The following is a 7,579-nucleotide window of genomic DNA, read 5'->3' as shown; positions in this document are numbered from 1 at the left end:
TGTGGCTATTGTGAGGTTTGTTATAGTATTTTATGTGCGCTTGCAATGTTTCATAATAAAAAACTCAAAATATAAAAGACACAATCAATGTATTTACCTTTCATCCTCCAAAGGCAAGAACTTTAGCATATGCTATATCTTTTTCTCCATGATACCCCCATTAATTCCAGATTACTGATTTGTTTTACAATAAATACATATTTAACATAAATAGCTATGCTTTAATGTGTTTTTCATCCTTGTGGTTTCTTATAACCTGTTTTTTCAGTTCTTGGCTTTATCTTCTATTTGGCCATTTTTTAAAGTGCAAACTCAAGTAACTATTTTTAAATACTCTTATTTACCTGAATCTTAGGAAATTTAGAAGTGTCTATTTTTACTTACTTTTTAATGATAATTTTTACACCTATAGAATTTGATGGTAACAGACTTTGGTATTTTTATTTTTGTATCCATTGTTGTCAATGAGAAGTCTGATTCTTATTACTTTGTGGGATTTTTTTTTTCTCTGAAAGATTTTTATAATTTTCTCTTTGTTCTTAGGGTTCTGGAATTTCTTCAAGTTATGAGTAGGGGTGGGTTTGTCATTACTCTGCTTATTTTGCTTGGTACTGTATGGGCCATTCCAAACTCAAGACATAGCTGCCTTCAGCTTTAGATATTTGCTTCTATTAATTTTCTTTTTTTAATGGTTTTTTAATGTTTATTTATTTATTTTGAGAGAGAGAGAGAGGGAGGGAGAGTGTGTGTGAGCAAGTGGGGGAGGGGCAGACAGAGAGGGAGAGAGAGAATCCCAGGCAGGTTCCATGCTATCAGCACAGAGCCCGGTGTGGGGCTCTATTTCATGGACCATGAAATCATGACCTGAGCCAATATCAAGAGTCTATGCTTAACTGACTGAGCCACCCAGGTGCCTTGATTCTTCTATTGATTTTCTGATCACTTACCCTTTTCATCTTTTCTACTCTCTCCTTCTGGAACTCCAATTAAGAGAATTTTGGAGTTTCTGGATATATTCTCTATGAATATTAAATTTCTCTCATGCTTCTTTTTTGTAGTCCCTGCCTCCCATGCCTGCTCCCTGTATTCTTGGAGAGCTTCACAGTTTAATTGTTCAACTCACTAGTTTGTGCTTCAGTTGCTTCCAAGTTGTATTTAGCTCAACTCTCAGGTATTATTTTGACAATCATTATTTAAAATTTTCCCACTCTATAATTGCATTTGTTTCCTTAAAGCCTGTTCTCATTTTTCCCTCAGTTTTATTGAGATATAATCTGGAAATAATATTGTGTAAATTTTAAGGCATGCAATTCGAGGATTTGATGTACATATATGTTGTGAAATGACTACCACAATTAGGTTAGTTAGCACATCCATCACCTCATATAGTTATCAGTTCATGTGTGTGTGTGTGTGTGGTGAGAGCATTAAAATCTGTTCTCTTAGCAAACTGCGGGTAAACAATACAGTATTAGTAACTATAGTCACCATTATCCCATTGTCATTTTATAGATAGATCAGTAGATATCCTTTCTTATTCCTGCTTTTACCAGTAGCCTTCACGAACACACCCACATTCTGTGCAGAATAATGTCATTGTATTTAAAAAGCAGTATAAAACCTTTGGGATTAAGAAACCCACTGATCCCAGCACTACTTGGATATTGCTTTTTAGGGATCTGATTTCAGCAAAATGAAACATATCTTCTTCATGGTCTTCTTTCAAGGCTTTATTGAGATCTCAGCTCCCAGCTCCACCATTTAGTTTTCACCTGTTGTTTGCTTGGAAAAATCAGACTAAAACTAGCCTATATTGGGCTAATTATTGTGTCTCAAAAAAGAAATCCAAAGAAAGGATAGTTTTGGTTATTCACCAGTTCAGCAGTGTCAGTAAGAACCAAATTCCTTCTATCTTTCTGCTCTGCCATCCCTAACAGGCTAACTTACTCTCTAAGGCTACCCCCCTATTGTTCTCAGATGTTGACCACAGGCCCTCGTATCTCAAAAGATCTCCCTTAGGTTTCCCCATGTCTCAGTGGCCAAACTGGGTCACATGTTCATGACTAAAGCAATCACACAATCACAAGCAGAAGAAATGAGACCACCACAACAACTTAGACAATCAAGACTTAACCTTACACGTCCAGCATCATCGAAGGACACATCCATTTGGCAGATGGCTAAACAAGTGAAATCCATTGTTAGCAAGGGCTATCGACTTGCCAATCAGCACAGTTTGCCCCACTTGTGTTTCCTATTTCCTCTATTATTTTTTATAACAAATGAAAATTGGGGGGGGGGCAGGTACTTTTCTGGTTTCTGATGCATTCCAAATATTTTCTTTAACTTGTGGACAAAGATTACTCTTGAATTGACTTGTCCAGGCATTTTGAGTCTCTGAACTGTGCTCTCCTTCCTTGTGCCCTTTGGCAGATTGCAGATGTCCCTCTTGTTTAAAGAAATGAGTAGGACACTTCTTATCTTCCTATTTATGTGTATTTGGGAGTCCCAGTACTTTCACTCTATTGTATTCCCTTTCTAGGGTGGTTAGACGGTATACCTCAAAACAAAGTTTTGTAGGTCTTTGAATGCACATAATTTGTAATACAGGACCTGGCAGTGTCTCAATCTCTGGATTTCTTTTTCCCTAAGGCATGCTATTCTACTGTTTCATTGTTACACTGTGACCAGGCATTTTTCTCTCATCCTTTTTATGTGCTTTTCACAGATTTCTGTTGCTTCTGGCAAAAAAGTTTCATTGGTTTCAAAACTCTGTGGCATATGCTCTTGGTAGACTAAACTTCCTCCTTTCTAATAGTACCCAAATGCATCCTTGTGCGTCAGTGATTCTAGACTTACTCCAGCCCCACAGGTGAGTGCTAATTGGTGTAGACCAATCCCGGTGGTCTTTTTTTCTTCACCCAGGCATCAGTGTAGACATGGACATGTGGCATAGTTCTCGCCAGTGAGATGTCAGAGACTCTGAAGGGAATGAAGATGGTCTGCAAAAAACATTTTGGGAATTGGGGGGGGGGTCTTTCTTATAAAGCAAAGAAGTGCAACTCTTCCCTTTGGATATTGTTTTATCTTAGTGCTGAGGATATATTGAGGCCAGTCTGAGGACAAACCAACACATGAGGTCTGAGCCAAATGAATTGTAGAGAAATGGGACTCAGGCTCTAATTATGTTGTTTTCATAGATGCCCAACCTTTGGATTTCTTATTATTGGATTAAATACATTTCCTTACTTGTTGAAGCCATTTACATTGGGATTTTCATCTTTGCTACTTAAGATTCTCATGATCACGGACACTTCCCCCATCACAGCAGCCCTCCCTCTTTTGGATCTGGCCCGAGGCAATGTAGAAGGACAAACTGCACAACCTAACTTTAAAAAAATGCTTTTTTTTTTTTTTTTTTTAGCATTTATTCATTTTTGAGAGACAGAGTGTGAGCAGGGGAGGGACAAAGAGAGAGCGAGACACAGAATCTGAAGCAGGCTCCAGGCTCTGAGCTGTCAGCACACAGCCTGATCTGGGGCTTGAACTTGGAACAGGTGAGATCATGACCTGAGCCAAAGTTGGGTGCTTAACCAACTGAGCCACCTGGGCACCCCTAACTTTTTAAAAGAAAAGTGAGCAAGAGCGATTAAAAATTAATAACCATCTGGAATTTCAGGAGACATTTATTAGACTCTTAGTGTTTCATAAACTCACATAATATGCATAACCTGAGGACCTTGTTTTGTTGCTAGAAGTGATTGGATTACATTTGGTTTGTGCTGATGGGGTTGTGGAAGGAAGAGAAACCTCTTATAGGAAGTAGAGTCACTTCCTGATTGGAGATGAGCTGAAAATAAGCCACCCACTTTGCAGAAACACAGACACAAAACCACTTGTTGAAAGTTTACTGTATGCTAGAAACTCTGCGAAAAGCTTTTCATGAGTTATTTAATTTAATCCTCACATCTTTACGGCACACTTTCCGCATTAATGCCCTCATTTTAACAGTACACACCCCATGAAGCTGGGGGTTTGTCTTGCATTGTGATTCAGCCAGTTACCAGATCAGATTCTGGGTTTGATTTTTAGCAGTCTCAGCCCTATGGCTATAGGAGATGAGGATTTTCTTCAGAGAGCACAGAGAACATTTCAGATCACTTATGGGGCATATAAACTGGGATTTTAAATCCCTGAATTCAACATTCTGCCCTTACTTTGTTCAATGACATGAGGAACAAGTAATCAATATCATTATATTTATTAATTTGCCAAAAATGTTCAAAAGTATCATATATAATGCCACTCAGTCCCTTGCTTATTAGTGGTTGATTAGGAGTATTCAATAGTAACATTTGCATATCCCTATTGCCAGATCATGCCATTGACTAGCAGTGTTCTCTTTAGTACTTGAAATAGAGTCATTAGAATCTTCAATCAGAATACACATCCAATCCCAGAAACCCCCAAACCAATGCAGAAAACTCATCCTTAAGTTCTCTTTCTTTAGAACATTCTCAAGACCAAAATCTCTATTAGGGTTCTCCAGGGAAACAGAACAAACATAATATATATAAAGACATTTATTACAAAGAATTGGCTCATGCAACCATGGAGGCTGAGAAGTGCCAAGATGTGCAAGCAGCAAACTGGAAACCCAGGAGAGCTGATGGCATAATTCTAATCTGAGTCTGAAAGGCCTGAGAAACACAAAAGCCAACAATAGTGTATGTTCTAGTCGGAAAGCTAACAGGCTTGAGATCCATGAAGAGCTGATGTTTCAATAGGAGTCCGAAGGCAAGAAAAGACCAACGTCTGAGCTCAAAGAGTCAGGCAGGAGAGGTTCCCTCTTACTTGAGGGAAGGTTAGCCTTTTTGTTCTTTGCAGCTTTCAGTTGATTTGAAGAGGGGCACCCACACTATGGAGGGCAATCTCTTTAGTCTGCTGATTCAAATGCTAATGTCATCCAAAAACTCCCTCACAGACATATCCAGAATAACATTTGACCAAATGTCTGGGCACCCTGCGGTTCAGTCAAGTTGGCACATAAAGTTAACTATCACAGCATAGGTAGTCACTAGATCATTTCCATTTTATAGATGAGTAAACTAAACCTTGGAGAGGTTAACTTCCCTCAGCGCACTCAAATATAGATGAATTTACAATAGAGATGCATTTACAGTCTTCCTCCAAAACTCATGTAACTATTATTTCACTCATCTGACAACAGTAGCTACCCAAGTTGCTGTAGCTAGGGATGAAATAATTCCATCCTCTCTTACCTGTTATATTATAGCTTCCACTCTAATGGAGGTCAGGGTAGGGTCCTTATACTTTTTAAGTTTGATTAGCCTAACATATAATAGTAAAAAAACTGACTTTCTTCTGGTCCAGAGACACAGGGCCTAAAATACTTTGATATTACTACACAGTTAGCAAGAAAGAGCAGAGCAAGCAGAGGTGTATACTGGCCTCAGTGAGAAAGGTTCAGTGAATGTTGTCCCGCATTGTCCTGAATGAGAAAAACTGGGACCAAGAAGAAAACCCACTGCTGGAAAAAAATAGAGTTCAGTCAGCTATAGAAAAATCACCTTGGCCATAGGACTAGGTCTATGTAGTAGGCTTTTCTCATGTCTTATTGAAATATCTGTATACACTATTCAACTTTTGGCTTGTGATTTCATGCTCACCAAGCAACATTTTAAGCAATAAAATGGTTTCCTAGACATCCTAATTACAAGATGGGATATGGGTAGGAGATGTCAAATTCTGGACACCAGAGTTGTTTTTTAGTTTATGAACAGAATGATAGAGATAATATTTTATTTATTTATTTATTATTTATTTATTTTTAATTTTTTTTAACGTTTATTTATTTTTGAGACATAGAGAGACAGAGCATGAACGGGGGAGGGTCAGAGAGAGGGAGACACAGAATCTGAAACAGGCTCCAGGCTCTGAGCTGTTAGCACAGAGCCCGACGCGGGGCTCGAACTCACGGACTGTGAGATCATGACCTGAGCCGAAGTCGGCCGCCCAACCGACCGAGCCACCCAGGCGCCCTGATAGAGATAATATTTTAAAATGTATTTACATGCTTTTCTCTGCATCTCCTTATTCTCTTTCCCCCCCAGCTTTTATCTACTTGCCTTGGGGGAGATTTAGGATTGTCACAACAACAACATGAAGAGAAGGAAAGAGTTAATGTCTCCCAAAGGAATAGATTTTACCCTAAAAAGTCTGGTTAAACTGGAAGAGAGGGAATTATACTTAATTGGAAAGATAGGATTTTTTTCCCCTCTACTCAGTGGGACAGAGAGGCTCATTAGGAAGTTTAGATTGCTTTTAGAAAACATGCAGAGAAATGGGTTACATTTTTTATTCTGCTACACTCAATAAGAGTCTGTTGCAAAGGAATTGGCCATCTTTGAGGAACTCAGTGCCTGTTTTCAGGCCAACAGGGCTGCGGTCCAGACCCGATGTTGTGACTTCTATCCTGAGATTCCTGCCTAGAACTAGAGACCATATCCTCCTTGCCTTGACACTCCCTTCCCCACAAGTCGTGCTTGTGTTACTACAAAAGTTTGGAAATGCAAGTGGTGGTGGTAATAATTCTATCCTCAGTATCTAGGGAAAGCATCACAGAGCTGTGGCATTTGAACTGCATCTCAAAATATTTTTTTTTCTTTTGAAGTTCTTAGAATAAAGATGCTATAATAATAAGAAGTAATAGGTCTGATGAAGGGATACATTCTTAAGAATCCTATAGAGACACACAGCAGGTCTATCTTGCTTTATCATTTAATAAGGATGTTTTTGAAAAGTTAGACTCCAACTTCATGCCAGTGAGGTGAAAGTCATGGTGATAAAGCTGGTATAAGTTCACCAAAATCAGTGATTTCAGCAGGCAGTGGTAGATTAATACATACACAATGGATCTTGGTATGATTCCTTTTACCGAATCTGTAAGTATCTATTTTTAAGGCGGTCAAACAACTGAAAATCCCTCTAAGGGTGAGTTAATTCACCACTGGTGACTATTCAGTTAATTAGCCCTAGACCCCGAACTAGACAGAGTCTACCCAGACAATAGGCAGCTGGAATGGAGGTCCACCTGCCTGTGTTTTACACTTACCCCTGTGGCTGCCGAAGAACAGAAGAAATGCCAAATGAGGGAGTAGCTAACTGTGTGGTCCCTACAAAGGCAGAAACTCTGTTGGCTACAAAGAGGGAGCACAAGAAGGGGATGTAAATGTTTTGTACAAAGTTATGCACGATGAGTCTATGTGACTTGAGTGAGCCTGGGTTTACTCAATTCTGAAATACTGTGGGACATCCCTTGAAATGGAGGAAAAAGTGCTTCACAGGATGATTCAAGACAGAAATGACTTTATATAACAACATTAAACATTGTTATCCCAAGAGAAGAGTTGTTCTCTGTTCCAAAATATTTGAGATAAATTGGTAAATGGAAGTTCCTTTAAAGTTAGTAAGGCATGGATAAAGAATACACACACACACACACACACACGCGCACACACGTGCACGTGCACACACACACTGGAACACTACTTGGCAA

This window comes from Panthera uncia, chromosome D4 (genome assembly GCF_023721935.1).
Source record: "Panthera uncia isolate 11264 chromosome D4, Puncia_PCG_1.0, whole genome shotgun sequence".
NCBI classification, from domain to species: Eukaryota; Metazoa; Chordata; class Mammalia; order Carnivora; family Felidae; genus Panthera; species Panthera uncia.
Note: the sequence above shows the minus strand (reverse complement) of the source record.